At 36.2% G+C, this 17,264-nt stretch overlaps 1 non-coding gene across 1 annotated transcript; it reads left to right on the top strand.

Annotated features, from left to right (window-relative positions):
* The first annotated feature begins 41 nt into the window (after positions 1-41).
* TRNAG-CCC lies at positions 42-112 on the top strand. Its single transcript has one exon. It is a non-coding gene; the product is annotated as a tRNA-Gly (tRNA).
* The last annotated feature ends 17,152 nt before the right edge of the window (positions 113-17,264 follow it).

Genomic DNA, 17,264 nt, shown 5'->3' with positions numbered 1-17,264 from the left:
TTGGAGTGAAATGACACTGAATGAGAGGAGTCTGCAGGGAAGCACCAGTGGTGTAGTGGTATCATGCAAGGTTCCCATTCTTGTGACCTGGGTTCGATTCCCAGCTGGTGCATGGAAATTCCCAGCTCCCAGCCTGTGCAGTGCCTATATAGCACAGGTTAGGTCTGCTGTCTGTATAGGCCATGTGTTTTGTTCTCTTCCTTTGTGCTTTTTGTTGCTTGAATTTTGGGCAAGGACACTTAAGTTGCAGTGGGCTTTTTCTGTGTAATCCAACAGTGTAATTGAGTGGTATTTTAAGTTTGCTTCTGTTCAAGAGTTCACCTCTACTGAAAGTATTTTGCTTTTATGCAAGTAAATTGTTTTACATGACCTAAGAATTCTGGAAATGGTAACTTGTAATTTGAACTTATCAGCCATATACCTAATTAACATAGAACTGCACTGGTATCAAATATCCTATACGTGGCCATTTATCGTAAAAGAGATGAACTGTGACTCTTTGACCAATTTAGCACTTTCAGATAAAAGGGCTGTCGTTGACACTTTCTTCTCATTCAAAATTGATAGTTTTATATTATATTTGGGAAGAGGGGCCGAAGAAAGCTGTTTGGTATTCAAATATTGTCTCCTTCAAACACAAGAGCTGTCCATTCTAATGAGTAGGAAGTCAGGCAAAAATGCCAGGAGGCTTGCATGGATGAGCAAGGAGCTCCAGGCAGAACTCAGATGCAAAAAGGAAGAATATGGAAGGTGGAATATAGAAAGTGGAATCAGGGACAGGTAACCTAGGAGAAATACAGCAACACTGTATGAGCATGCAGAGATGCAGTTGGAAAAGTTGAAGCCAAAGTGGAATTGAATGAGGCAAGAGATATCGAAGACAAGAAGTACTTCTGTAAGTGCAGACATCACAAAAGGAAGGCTACAGGAAAAGTGAGCCCACTGGTGCTTCGGGCAGGGAACCTGATGGCACAGGAAAAGGCTGCAGTACTGAATTCTTTCTTTGCTCCTGTCTGTTCTGCTAGAACCAGCCTTCAGGAATCCTGGGTCCCAGAGGCCAAGGGGAAAGGCTGGAAAAAGGAATGCATACCCTTCGTGGAAGGCAATCAGATCAAGTAGTACTTATTCAAACTGGACATTCATAATTCCATGGGCCTTGAAGGGATGCACCCAGGAGTGCTGAGGAAGATTATGATTGGGAGAAGTGCTTCTGGACTGGAGGAAGGAAAATGTCACCCCTGTGTTCAAGAAAGGCAAGAACGAGAAATCAGGGGTCTACAGCCTTGCCTCAATCCACAGAAAAGTGATGGAGCAGCTAATCCTGCAAAACATTTTCCAGGCATGTTTCACAAAGGCAAGAAAGTCATCCATGTGCATGGATTCACCAAAGAAACGTCGTGCTTGACCAGTTAGCAAGCAGAAATGACTGGCCTGGTAGACAGGGGGAGAACAGTGGATATTGTCTGCCTGGACTTACCCTGTCTCCCATTAAGATCCTCACAGACAAGCTACTGATCCAAGGGCTAGATGAGGTGAAGTGAAAATTAGCTAAATGGCCAAACCCAGAGGGTGGTGCTCAGTGACACAAGGGCATTTTGGAGGCCACTGTTTTGTGCTGAAATATTTACACAAATGAATGTTCCGCCATTCAGTCAGGGGAATCTTACGGTTTAAATATTTAAGGATTGTTAGGATTTTAGAGGTGATTCAGATAAAGCCCCTGCTTATTTTCTGTCTTACATCCTTTTATTAAAATGTATTTATCAAATACCATTTAAGAGTCCAAGCAGGCTGTATCACGCATTTATCCTTTCCCACATTCTAATTGAATTCTTCAGAGAACTGATTAATTTTGAGGCACTGCTGCCTGGTCATGCTGATTCCTCTCCTGTGCATCAAGTTTTTTTCCATTTGGGAGAAAATTCTTTTTGTTATACAAATTCAATAATTAAAGAATTATTCAATAATAATTCAACAATATGAGCCTGCTTCTTAGGACTTTACAGATTTTATCTGTTTTGGAATTCGGGTTCTTTTTTCCCCTTACCATACTTTGTTTTCTGAATGTTCATGGGACATCTATCTCTAAGTCTTTCTGATCATCTGTTTGCCTTACTTTGTCTTTAGCAGATTTCCTGTCAGATGTGTTTGAAAAAGAATTTTTTTATGTTTCTTTTATGTTTATATCCCTTGCATGTTTTTCCAAATGCTCTTATTTACCTTGTCTGATTGCATTTTTATATTTAAATAAGCAAAGTTCAGTTTTCAGTTTTCCTCTTTTAGACATATTGCTGACTTTTTGTCTTTCTAATAGTTCCCTTTCTGTTAGTGGCATTGATTTTTTTTTTATGTATTTCCAGTGCTTGGCTAACATGTCCTTTAAGCCTCCAATATGGTATTTGTAAGTAATGTCCCTTTGGCTTACAATTTTATTTTTAGATGTTGGACCATAAAGGTTTTAATAAACTAATTTTTATTAAACTTTTTTTTTTTTTTAATTTGACTACAGTGTTAGTTTTTGGATTTTATTGTTCTTTAAGCTGTTTTTGCAAGTGCAGTGTGTTGACCCTGGCGGCATGCCAAGTACCCACCAAGCCGCCCACTTCACTTCTCAGTTGGACAGGGGAGAGAAAATATAACAATGCGCTCATGAATTGAGATAAGGACTGGGAAAGATCACTCAATGAACTGAACAAGGAGATTTCAGTTGAATTTATTAACAACATAATCCCTACCAGGGCTTTAAAAAGTACAATAAATATTAAAAACACCTTCTCCCCATCCCTTCCTTCTTCCTGGGCTTATGACTGATTTATGATTTTCCCTACCTCCTTCCCCAGAGCATTACAAAGGGATGGGGAATGGGAGATTAACTGTGGTCAGCTCATCACATATTGTCTCTGATGCTGCTTCCTCCTGAGCAGGAGGACTCCTCACATTCTTCCCCTGTACCAGTGTAGACAATGTTCCTCCGGAGACAACGAGACAGTTGTCCATGAAATTGTCCTGCATGAGTCCTTACCATGGGCTTCAGCTCTTCTCAAACTGTTCCAGCATGGATCCTTTCCACAGGGTGTAGTCCTTCAGGAGCAGACTGCTCCAGCATGGATTCTCCACAGAATTAAAAATCTTGCCAGCAAACCTGGTCTGTTGTGGGCTCCTTTCTCCACAGTTCCACAGTTCCACAGGTCCTTCATGCAGTCTGTTCCAGTGCAGGATTCCCACAAGTTCACAGCCTCCTCTCAGGCATCCACCTGCTCCAACATGGGGTTCTTCACAGGCTGTGGGTAGATATCTGCTCCAACATGAACCTCCATGGGCTGTAGGGGAATTTCTGCTCCATCACCTGGACTACTTTCTTCACCTCCTTCTCCACTGACCTTGATTTTTGTAGAGCTGTTGGTCTCATTTATTCTGGGTTCATTCTGTGTTTCTGTGATCCTGTAGCCCCACATTGCCAGAACCTCACCACACAAACCCAACACACATGGAAAAATCAGCATCTGCTGAACTGACTGTATTATTAGTGGTGATTGCTCATTAAGAAGCTGTAGGCAGGCATTTCCAGTTGTTATTTTTATGCATCTCCTGTGAGGAGGATGCAGTGACAATGCCTGTTCAGACCTTAAGCCAACACTGGCTACATATAGAACCCATGCACAACATAAAAGCATTACCTTTTTCTTATATTAATCTTGATACCAGATACACGGTAAAATTAAATACTTTATTCTCATGCAAATTCCTGATGATTGTAAAAGATCTCCTGTGATGCATTATTAGCACACCAGTGTGTACAACATCCTGAGAGCCTTCTCACAGTCAGTAAGTGAGTGCTACTGAGATTTATCGTCTCTTTCTTCCTATAAAGGAGACCTATAATACCTCTGGGAAGAAATATCTTTACTATTAATAACTTCCACACTTACCATTATGAAATAAAGGATTTTTTGGCTCCATTGTTCCTTCCTGCTCATCCTGAAATGAATGCTGCCATGCTGTGAGTGTTCTGATGGATTCCAGCGTCTTATGGTTTCAGAAGAATAAGCCAAAACTGGAGGGAGGCATTTCAGTCTTTTACTGTAAGTCCTTGAGTCAGAACCCCATTTGGGTCCTTTTGCAGTAGTCTCAGATAGGAGAGATTTACTCTGAGAGCTGTCAGAGGCTATTTTTCTTTAGAACAGAATGTTGGATTTACTGTAATGACCAGAAGTCCTTCTGAGATTTTTATTCCTCCCTTTTTTGGAGAGAAAAGTCTGAACACTTCTTTTTTCTTCTTCTGAAGAGTGACAATCTCCATTTGCTTATAAACTTTTCTCTTCCATTCTGTGACTTTGAACTGTGTAAGAACTCAGAATAGAACCCGATATCTACATGGCCCATTTATAGAAAGATAAGCCATAAGAGAGACCCTGAAATTTCTGTTTGTCCAAGACATTAGCAGAAAGTGTTGAAAGTTCCTCTTCTAAGCCAGGTGACGCACAAGGTCTCCATCACATGTATTTGTGACTGATGCACAACTTCCCTCTGATTCTCAGGTTTTTCTTAAGAAAAGGCTGAAGGGAACATTTCTGGGCCTGACTGGCACAGCATGATAGGTTTGATTCCAAATATCTTCCTCCCCTTTTTCTATTCAATACTTATTCTTTTTGATTCATTGAAATGAAAAGGCTCCTTTCTCTTCACTGGATTCTTGAACAAGACCCTTAGTGGCTTTTTCAGCCCACTTTTTTCCTTTTACAGACAGAAAAAACCAGGCACACTTCCCTAATCAAAAGTAAATATTGTTCCCAAGATGGTTTTTGGGTTTTTTTTTTCTGTTTGTTTTTTTTAACTGTAGTTCTTGTTTTGTCATGATAAAGAGTCCTTGAGATGCATATTGTACTTCTTTTAGGGTGGTTTTTAAGTTCTGTTTCAACTGAGCCTTTTTCTCCTGTTTTCCTTCCAAAGCCTTATTTCTCAGTGTTAGACAACATTCATATCCTTGCTGTCAAGAGACTTTTGCTTCCTATTAGAACAAAATTTAATGACAATGCCAAAGGCTGTGGAAAGTACAAAACCTATCATTTACTAGTGATGGTCAAAGTGCAGAGCAGTTTAGACGAGACTATTCTGAGACAGCCAAAGGGGATCTTCTAATGCAACTGAGACCAAGAAATATTAGTGCTTTTCTGGGAAGCTTGTCCATTCCACCTACTAACCAGATTGTCATATCTGTAGATTTACCTAATAATATTGTGCCATTCAGAAATTATGCTGCATTTCCTGCTTGAAATACTCACAGTAAGCATAACTACTTTTGTAGACTATGATTTAAAACTGAAAAAGGATATATTTACCACCAACCACTATATTTTGAAAAGAGTAGGTTGGGAATAGGTGATCCTTAAAATCCCTTAACATTCCATTAATCTATGAAGACAGGAAAATAATTGAAGAGACTGAGATGCAGTAGATGATTTAGAAATAAAGGTACATTTCAAGACAGCCATGAAGTAAAAGTAGTAGAGTCCAGACCAGTCACTAACATTTTTTGTCATTGTTAAAAAAACCACAACATTTTAGATTTTGATATTTATACTTTTTGAATGTCAGGCACATGCTTGCTCCTTTTCTTCTTTTGCAAATTGGCTCTGAAACAGGACATGTGGAAAAAATTTGTTTTCAGTCTTCTGTCATAAGAGAAACAGTAGAAAAACTAGTTATTAATTAATACAGTAGCTTTCTTAAAATGAAAGGAGTTTTCTTAAAAAAAAGGAGTTTTCTGTAAGCTGTATGCTTGTTAGAGAACATTGAAGCATCAGCATCTATTGAGCCTAGTGAGTTTAGATACAGTATTTTTTTTTTCTTGAAGCACAGAGACAATTTCTGCTGCATCAACAGGGAGGGTGTTTTGTTGCAGAATCAGTCTGTAGGTTCATAGTTCTGTTATCCAACTGTGAATACATAGCTTTTCATGGAATATCATCTTCAGGTTTTCAGTCTTACTCTATTTGAAGGGCTCTTGGCATAATCTGCATGCAGCGACACTTCCCCACTTTTGGATGAGAGATGGGGGATGTTGAATGGTTTGAGTTCAGATAATGGATTATGTGGTAGTTTATTTTTAATGCAGGCTTAATAAGTCAAATTGAAAAATTAGAAAAAAGAAGATTCTTCTAATACCTAATAGTATTTTCAAAACAAGGCATTAATGGCAGTGACTAATGTTGTTAGCCCTTCCCCAACTGAAACTAAGTAGAAACAATGTGACAAAGATCACATCATTAGTTTTGTGGAAACCTAGGGAGGTGTGGTGTGAGTTATACATCATGGTCTACACCTGTGTATTTGCCTCTGAGTTAAAAGCTTGGAGAAAGAGTTTGTACAAGCTGATTTGTATGCAAATGATATCCCAAAGATAGTGGTAATTTCCAGGGAGAACTTTCTCATTGTATAAAGCTTTTCAGAATGTAAATATGAATACCTATTTTAATATTTTTTCATGTCTTCTACATGGAATTTTAAACTTTGAATAGTATAAATTCATTTAAGCACATTTATTAATGCAAAATTTTCCTTACTACATGTATTAATCATAGTTTCTTTCATTTAATATTTGGTGCTTGTGTTAATGATGCAAATGAAATTAATACAATAGACAAGAACCGTTTTTCTTGAGATGCCAATTAATAATAGACTGGATTAATGAAAAAGAGAAAAATGTGATATTGTAATATATTATTTTCTTTTTCCTTCTCTTGTTCGCTGTCCTTAGCTGTATTTTGCATGAGGTAGTGATAACAATTAATAAACTTCTATTTTGCTCCCTGGAAGCTAGTTCAAATATATATTTTGACTTTAGAACTTTATTTAATTTGTTTTTCTGCAAGACAAAAAATGTTTTATGAAGCAGCAGAGGTATTTTCTATTTTAAAATGGGCCTTATCATTCAAAGCATACAGTATATAAACCGACATGATGAGAAAATGAGTATGGAAGGAAAAAAAAATAAGCTTAAGAATGATAACTGTGAAAGTATGTAATGACTAGTGCTTTTTTTCTGATATCTATAGATGTAGGACAATAACTTCTGAATACTAACACATTTATTTAGAGATAAATTCTCCTGAAGGTCTCCTTTTGGGATCAGAGTGTACATGAGATAGATAAAGAGCAGAAGCAAACAGAACAAGTGGAACAAAAAAGGAGAAGTGTTACGAAGCAACAATTAAATGATGTAGGGGTAAATAATTTAATGCTTGCATTGAAGTATGTTTAATGTTGTAATGCTGTTTTGTATGTTTCATCTCAAAGGTTATGCTGTCATTTCTACTGCCTTGGAACTATATACATACACACACTTTATGTACTGTTTTCTGTCTCTTGCTTGAGCTAACCTATGAGGTCCATAGCCTTGAGACAGCGTGAAGTGCAAAGCAGAATTGATATTGGGGTCATGGAGAAGTCCTTTGCTTTCTTCATTTGCTACACTAGCTCAGATTGCTTGAGGGGCCTTAGAAATGCAAGGGAGAAAATCAATAAAGGACAAAAAAAAGATTCCAGTGTAATAGAAAGTGCCTGCTGATTGCATGTTTGCTCAGCAGATGGCATCTTCCTGTAAATGATGGCTCCTATCTGCTGTATCACTTACTAAACTATAATCCAGAAAGTGAATTACTGAATTTCATTACTGAACATTGTGCTTTGTATAAACATGTTATTAGAAGAAACAACCATTTTCCCCTATTATTATTAATAGGGTATATAAACAGGATTCTGTTAATTTTTATCACTCTTTTATTTCCATCTTGTAGAAACTTGTTGGATATTACAGCATCAAAGATGAATCATGTACATACATATATAAAACAATAAAAGCTTTCATGTTGTTCAGAGTAGCTTTTAGGAATCCTGTAATTTCTATGGAAAAATTCCAAGACTTCTCATATATCTCAGAATCTTAAATTAATCATGGGGAAATTAATTGATTCACACAGGTTTCTAAATTTGACAGGGAAGTTTATATGTCACTTTCTGTTAAAGGTGATGCTCTACCAAACTGCAGGTTTACCAAGAGATCTTCTAGCATGTGGAAGGGACTGATGAGTCAGCATGCAGAGAATCAGTAATTCTACAATGTTTTTCAGGACATTTATTTCCTATACTTTTTTTATTGTTGTTTTTAATGCTGCCTCTCCTAGTAACTCTAAATAACTGCATCCATTATTTACTTGAGTAATATTTGAGTTTGTGTTCCGGAGGAACAAAGGACTGCTAAGTGGAATAAAGCAATGTACAAAGCCTATTTTATGAGATTTGTAGAGCTTGGAACTGGTAACAGCATTTGGTTATACCTTAAATATTGCATTTTTAGAGCCTGATACAGTTCCTTGATTGTAGAAATTAAAGCTTTATGAAAGGGGCTGTCTTGTTTTAACAATAACTCATATCACTAGTTGTGCAGGATAACATTATATGATTCCTATAACCACACTTTTTTGTTTTTCAGAAAGTTTTTTAAAGTTGTATTCAGAGATATTTTTGCTCTTCTGTGATTAAGACATTTTCTTGTTGGAGCCAGTGTGTAGCTTACATGATGTTATGGAAGGAATCACTACGATTTTATAGTATTTTCCTTCCAGGAATGATACAGTCTCTAGCTTTCAACTGACCAAGTGATTCACTCAGTGCTTCAGAGTTTGCCTATTTTAAGTCAAGCTGAATCACAATGAGGAGGCTTCTGCATCCTACCATTGAATTTGATGTGACTAAGTTTGGCCAGCTGGCATTTAAATGTCAAAAAGCCAAATACCTATATAACAGCATATGGATTCTACCTCATAAAACACAAGTGGTCTTGTTCAGCAATTAGGGAGAATGAAGAATATTGTTCATGTCTTTGAACAACCAAATGACCAAGTGCCAAGAGACTCATTCAGCTTAGGCAGGGTAGTGGACTGTTATCCTCTACTGTAAGCCATTAAGTGCAGATATTCACTTGTTATTTGGATCACAGACTCTAGAGTATCTCACCATCCCTGTTTATTTATTCTAAGAGTTGATGGCAAATTCTTTCTCTTCTGTAATAGGTACCAGGTTGCACTGACTCAGTGGCTAGCATTCCATATGTTCAGAAGCCAACGTTTTCGGGATTTGCTTGCCTTGGTTAAAAAGTCCTGAGAAAAGCACAACAGGAAGTCAAAGAAAAAAATTCTTCACCATTGGCACTTTTGTTCCAACTGAGTTCAAACACGAACATGAAATGGAACATGAGTCTTTGGTTCCAAACATGTCATGGCATGTTTGTGTGCATATTTCTATCTGGACAACATGTATTAAACATCTCCAGTTTGCAAAGTTTAAGGCCAAGACAGATCATACAGACATCTTATATATCACAGAACATTGCACCAGGCTGTCCTGGTATCGATCCTAAAACTTTTCCTCAGGGGTTTAAGACCCTTTATTGGCAGTTCAGTTACACAGGAATTTACGTCAATTATTATACCTTCATTTTCTTTCCAATGATTCTATGTTTCTGCAAGAAATATGACCTTTTTATCTAATCTTATACATATACTTATTACACCTTTAAAAAGTGTGAAGGTCTTAAAAATCTCACATTCTTGCACAACTTTATATATCTGTGTCAACATCTGTTATAAAAGTTTTGATTCCTCCCTTTCTTTTATAGCTACCTTTTAAGTATACCTTTCATAAGAAATCTTTTCATAAGAAAAAATATCCTTAGACTATGCATGATACTACTGCTCCAGAAAAATGGGACAGTGTCTAAAGAAGAAGTTTTTAAAATATTAATCTTAAAATACTATGAAGCATTCTTTGCATACTGATGAGGTCTTGAAATCTGATATTTGTACATGTGTGCACTCAACTTATATGTGTATATAGAAGGATATATATGTATGTGTATATATAAGGATAATCAAAAGGTATTTTCCTCCCTCTTAATTTAACCCATTTACATAGCTGCTTACAGCCCATTAGTCTGGGTTACAAAATCTAATGCAGCAAGACCACTTTACAAGTATCACCCAAATAGAAGACTCCCACCTGTTTATTACTGCTGAACTGCTACAGTGCTTTATGTTTACCTTGTTCATTGCGGGGAAGCTGCAGCTTTGTTTACCAGACACTCTTGCTCTTGAAAGTAGTTTGCTTGTGTTGTGAATGCTCACATTTTTTGGGTCCTGTGACCATCTGTCACATTTGGTACAAAAAAGGTGGTGCAATTTAACCTCTCTTCTGTAGAGTAGGAAGTCTAGTGAAAACACGTTATAATTTAAAGGTTTTCAGCAGCTTAATGTCAGCATCACTTCAAGTTTCAGCTGAGGAAAGGAGTCATTCTCTGTGCTTTAATCCTTCTCTGTCTGTGGAGTACAGACAAAAATGTTATGAAAAACTTGACATCTGAGAGAAGACAACTTTCTACTTAGGCAACTAAATGAAAAATGCTCTGGAGAATGGCAACAAAAAATACTGATTTTTCCTGAAAGTAGTTTAGGTATTGGCCTAAAACAGTATTATGTTTTGTAAGAACTTGAATTGTCTAGCAGCAAAATCTAGACAAAGACTCCACACACACTGAAATTAATAGTCCCATGCTTGGATCACATGCAAATATTGTTACTTTTTGCTGTCATTAGAAATTATTTTGCTGTGCAAGCCAGGACTTATTTACAAAAATTTCAAATATAGGGAAAAGAGTAAAAGGGAGATATATATTTTTTGAAGATGGTGGCCAACAAATATGCATAAATCCACATACAACACAGGCAATTGCAAAAATGCAGGTGTCACAATAAAACCTGTGCATATATAATACAAGATCTGTGCAACAAGCTGGAGAACTCTATCTAGATTTGCAAAGCTGTTCTCTTACATCAATGCAATTTTGCCAGTTGCACTGAGCACTTTAAGTGCCTTCTAGGAAAGAATTTCCCTTTCTTTCGGTATATATTGTCATGATTTTTTGTGCATGATCATATATGCATGTGCTCAAAGCACAGTACTTGGAAATCTAGCCTTGCCAATTTACATGGTATGAGTTTTTGTTGGTGGTGATAGGGTTGGTTGGTTGGTTGTATTTTTTCAAAATTACTAGTTACATTGATGAAAACTATTACACTATGGAAAACCTAAAGAATGAATGTAAAGAATTAAATTAATTATGGAATATGAAGCAAATACAGATAGAGAATACAGAAAAATCTTTGCTGATTTGAGCTGAGACCTATTTATTTTATGAATTTTGAAGGAAAATTAATGAAATTAACAAAAGTAAATTAGTAATTTTACTTTATTGTGAAGGATGGTTATTTTATAGTATTATTTATAGAAATGATGTACTCTTCATCAATAATTTGAGAGTATTTTTTGTCTGATCACTGCTTGTAGTATAAACATATCTGTCAAAGTTATTAATGAGAAATTGTCCATCTACCAAGCTGAATTTTGGTCATCAAAACTGCTTTCAGAATTCCAATAATATTCATGGTCAGTTGCATCCTTAACTAATGGAGGATTCAATGCACTTGGTATTTTCTTTGGTTTAAGAAATGTGGGCCTAAACTTACTGTGACTAATGATTGCTGAAAATAGTCTCAAAGGGCCCTATCCAGAGGGTAATGCAGGCTGCCTTCTAGGCCATGCAAGCCTTGGAGGGCTGTATATGCTGATTGCACAGCAGGCTTACTCTTCAAGGATAAAGGTGAGCCTGCTGTGCAACGTCAAAAGAAAGCAGCTCAGATTGTTGAATTGTACGGGATGACTAAATAGTGAAAAAGTCGTTCTTCCATCGTTATACTACAGCTCTCTTTCTGTTATCTCCTTCATTTATGTGCTGTCAATGTTGAAAGGTCTTTGAGAGATGATTCCATAAAATTCTTGACTTGGAGGGGAAAAAAAAATCTATGTACATTTTTTAGGTGAATATGTGGGATGGGATATGTTTTTTTTTCCCCAGCTCTTTGTTCAAACTGAATAATTCAGAGGGATCTAATGTGCAGTGGAACTTAGTGAACTTCAAGGACTGAAGGCATCTTTGCATGACTGAAAAAATCTCCTAATTTTTCAGTTTTTTAGCCAGTAGTCAGTGGTTTCATAGCAGTGACATGTTATATTCAGACTCAGAAGAAATGGATAATGTCAACATTAAGTGGCACTGAAAGTTCATTCCAGCAATTCAGTGTAGTAAACAAGTTCATCTCTCTTTCAAAGAAAAATTTCCTTGCAAATTCTGCAACTTTTTGAAATAGACTTGAAATAAATAATAAAGAAAACCTGCATTTTCCTCAAGAAACTGCTTTTAGAGATCCTACCTAACAGGGAGAAGCCTACAGTCAAAAAATTCCCAACCCCCACCTCTGATTTCCACCTTGTACATCCCAATGATTTTTTATCATTCTCTGAATGCAGAAGGCACAGCACATGGGAATTTCTCCATTGTGTGTCATGCTGAAAACTGGCACCATGGTTCTGCCTTCTGACTGACAGAGCAGACTCTGTGCATAAGGAGGGAGGAGAGGAAGAGTTTGGTGTTGCTGGTGCTTTTTCATTGCTTACTCTTCTTCATCAGTGAAGATCAATGATGACAACATTCAGAAAAAAACAAGTTTTATGCTAATCTCTTTTATAATTTTTCTATAAAAATTTTCAGATATAGGCCATATCACATGGTGTTTCATCAGCCTATTTTAACAGTCTACTAGTTATACTAGTAGACTAGTTACTATATATATATACTATATATACTATATGCTAGTTGTTCCCTGTTACATTTTGTTCTACACATATGGTTCAATATCAGATATTATTTATTTGACCAGATCTTTCTTCTTCTCATAAAACCTGACTTTTTAAAAAGCCTGGGAATTATGGAATACCTGACTTTACATTTACTCTTGGCTTTTATTTCCTTTTTTATTTTTTTTTTTGGCAGCCTGAACTGGTAGAGAAATTTGAAGTAAATGTGTCCCTGCTTCTTCTTTCAGTATTCACTCATGCCCCTTTGTGGGTACTTCCTAGGATCTTTCTCTGAATAAAACTTCCTTAGCTTATTATTGCTTATAATAATGCAATAGAAAGACCAAATAACAGCCACTAGAATGAAATAGAAGCACTGAAACCATCATTTCAAAACACCAGTTGTTTGAAATAAATACTTTTCCATAATAAAATTTACTACCTAACTGAACTCTACTGCAAAATACAGCCTAGCATGCTACCCAAAGGAAATTACGTGCCACAGGTATGCCATCTAGAAACTGTTTCATAATTTCTGGCAATTTTTTTTTTTGCATTTTTGACAGACAAAAACCTATCTTCATAGCTGAAGTTAAGAATGAAGACAAAATGTATTGACTCAATTGTGTTCATCTCAGCGAAATTTGGTGCTAAATAAATTAGAGGGAAGATGAGCAGATCCTGTGAATTCAAGGTTTGTGTAAGGAGCATATTTGCTTGCACTGACCCCCACATTTATATGCATCAGTTGTTGGATGGTGTGCCTACACCTCCATCAGGAAAGGAAGTAAGAGCAGGAAACAAGATATGGGAGTATACCGCAGATTAGGAAGGCCAGAAGGGTGTTTTAGTGAAAAGAACTCCATGTAATTTCTGATGTTTCCCCAAAGCCCCTCTTTAGATTCAGAGGAGGTCTTAGGTGCTTTAATTTTCTAAAACAAGATCTGCTTTTCTAAAGAGCCTCAGTAAGAGACTTGTGACCTCCAGAATTTAGAATTAGGTTCCAAAAAACTCCTAAATACATCTGTTTTGTCAAGTATCAGCTAATCACTAAGAAGGACAGTTCATTTTTGGTCCCAGTTGTTCCTTTCTTGATGGTGTAAATGGCTCCTGAGCAGTCAGCTTCATCATTACATGACAGATTCTTCCCTTTCTCTTGCTTATTTTTTTGTTTTAAAGTTAAAAAAAAGGATTTTATTTTAGTGTTGATATAACATTGAGTTTACATAACCATGCCTCAACATTAGAAAAAGTAGGTCTAAACTTGTCTCCTGAGTTTCCTTTTTTTAAAGTGCACATTGTGAGGCAGTCTTTATTGTACAGCCAACTGTTAGATTACCTCCAAGGCTTTAATTTAGGTTATATTGTAGAAAATCAGTTAGAAAAGTTTTTGTTTTGGTTTGGTTTTTTTTTAATATGATTCTGTCTATAAGTAACAGAAATAGAGGCCCTGAGAGTACAGCATGTAGTACTAGTACCATGTTGTTTCAGAAAACATCTGAACATTGCTGAACTTAACATATTTAGTCTGTACAGGCTAAAGCAACCATAGTAGACATGGAAAGAGAAGAAAACAAAATACTGCACAAATGTGAAGCTCCAACTTCTAGTTCAAATAAATAATAAAACTGTGGTTACTTGACACAACATTGGCCATGGGCAAATTCTGTGTCTCAGAACATTATTATTTAAGCATATATTTAAGTGTGGTGAGCCAGTCTGTTCTCTAAAAATGCAAGCTGTTTTTCAAAACTCTGGAAGTTATGATAAGGAATGATAGGAAGAATGTCTTTAGGTTGTCTAAACATTCATTTTAAGCTCATATTGTTGGTTTGTTGTTTTTTTTTAAGGGGATCATTAGTTGTGAGAAAATGCTTTTATCTATAACAAAATTAAAAATAAAACTTGTAAGTAAGGACTAAAAAACAGTACAGCAGAATTGATTATTTGATTTTTTTCTCTTACAAATAAAAATTGTAAGTGGTGTGAGGTTTAAGCAGCAAAACATTCAGATGGTATTTAATAATCTCCAAGATGAGCTGACTGAATATGAGGAAAGGTTAAAGCACGAATAAAATACACATGGAGAATTTCTGCCCAAGCATAGAAAGACATAAAAAATCAACACCTCAATTTCTAGAGCACAGATTAAAGGAAGCAGTTCAAGAGTTCATCTAGGGTTTCTATAAATTCTAGTGAGATATTATACTGAATGAGAACTGCCTGTCTTGATAGTTGAAAACAATAGAATACTTGTTCCACTTGTTCCATATCTTGAACTACAGAAACTAAAAGTGTATGTTTCCTATATAGGATGTGTATATTCATGCTAATGCTGTATGAGTTTAGAGCTAAGGTGGAAACAAAACCTCAAGGAACTCAATCTAAGTTGAATCTTTTAGTCTGGGAAAAGCGTTTCAAATGCTTTGGTTGATTCAGGGAGAAATTTAAACAGGAAAACAAACTTTAAACTCTGAAAATGGAAAGTTAGTTCATAGTTCCCTATGCTTAAAGAGAAGTGCAGATGTATATGACAGTACAACTAGTTAGAGGTGCACAGTAAGCAATGCAATTTGGAGGTCAGAATTACAAGTCATGTTCATTATCTTTTTTAAGATGGACAGGAATCAGTCATTACACCTTATGCAGAAGAGAATGATGAAGTAATAAATGGAAAGACCAATGAGATGGAAAATCCCAGTCTGAGGTCTATGAAAAGGTCCAATAAAATAGCCTTTTTGTGATTATTTGCAGGTTTTGTGAGGGTGAGTAAAAGCTAGTAAGCAAGAACAAAAAGATGGAAAGACTTTTTGAAGGTTGGAAATTAGCTGGACAGGAAAGAGGTACAAAGTTACATCTTTATTCAAGCAAGAAGATCCCCCTCTCTTGGAGATTAGATGGGACTGTTAAATACCTAAAGGAAATAAAACAACCTCTTGTCATGAGAAGAATTGAGCCTAAATTAGGTGAGATACTTGGTGAGAAAACTAGGGATGCTTGTTGTTGGCATCATTAAGGGAAATGGAGTTGAAGAATGGTCCTGACAGGGGGAGAATCTTCATAAGAAACCAGTGTCTTCAGCACAGATACAGACAGAGAAAGCAAAGTGGTGAGATGACTCTTGTGGGTGCACTGAGGGATGGAAATCATCTCCTCATGATCAGGACTGACAGAGATGTGAAGCTGAAGCATCTGTGTGCCTGGGTCTTTCAGGAGCACACATCATGCGTGATTTGGCTGGAACGCTGAGTTCCTGGTTTGCAGACCTTCTAGACCCTGTCTGCCCACATGAGAGGGGATTGCTGAGTGATAAGACCGTGACACGCGATGGTAACAAATGTCATAGGTAAATACAAGGTGTGACTTCTGATTTACTAGCAGCCATGCTACTGAATGTGGCAAAATCTTGGTGTATAATGAGGAAGTTATACCTTTTAAGCCTATTTTATCACTGCTCTCTGTAAGTGCTCCCACAGCATCTCATTACCTCCTGCTCCTCAGAGACAGTCCAGTCCCCAAACTCTCATATTGCCTTTTGGTTCAGGGCTGATATGTGCTGTATTAAACACACAGATAAGAATTGTTTGACACAACAGTTCGTAATGAGGGTCAGATCACGTTCAGAATGATTATGTTGTGCCTTGTTTTCTTAACCTTGAAACAAGCCTGCTCGCGCTTATTTTCTGCTGCTAATGTGATTATTGTACTTTCAATTAAAGGAACTGTAAAAGCGATTACTGTAGTTTTTGGAGATTGAGCAAGACAATTTGAATGACCAAAACTCATTTGAAACATTAACATTTGTCCTCATTAGTATTTGCTGTTGGACACATGGTAATGTATTTTCAAAATTTTAAAATTGAGGTGGATACAGACTTATATTTTTGATAAACATATTAAATATCAACAAAGTTTTAACAAGTATACAATGTGCTGACTTCCTTTTTGCTTTGAAATAGTAGCAATATCTTAACTTCCTAAGTCTATCAATTAATACTAGCTTTTTGTTAAAAGCCCTCTGATATCCCAATAGTTTTTCCAAATTTTCTGTGATATATTTGACTGTTGCATGATATTGGAAAAGAAGACAGCAATAAACTGATATTTCTTTAGCACTGTACCTTAGAATTACACTAAGCTCAGCAATGTTTCTTCTAAAATTAAATGAGAATTTCTCGGCTATATAAAAGGACACGGAAATTCATCTCATGGAACAACATCTCCTTATCACAATGCAGGAAACTTAAAAGATAAGAATATACTCTAAAAAAAATTACTTTAAATTTTATAGATAATAAAATAAGCTTTTTATCATTTATTATTAAAAAACCTGCTGTTTAGTCTGTAAATGTTTGATCAGAATATTTTTATCTGAACCAAAATCTTTTTTCATTTTAAATCAAATCAGCGTATTCCTATGAGTACTTTCCTTTTCACAGAAAACCATTTTCCATCTGGGAAATGATATATCAGAAAATCCTTGTCTGATTCTAACAGCTAGTCATGATATGTTGTTT

This window comes from Parus major, chromosome 2 (genome assembly GCF_001522545.3).
Source record: "Parus major isolate Abel chromosome 2, Parus_major1.1, whole genome shotgun sequence".
NCBI classification, from domain to species: Eukaryota; Metazoa; Chordata; class Aves; order Passeriformes; family Paridae; genus Parus; species Parus major.
This window is presented reverse-complemented; position numbering and strand designations above follow the sequence as displayed.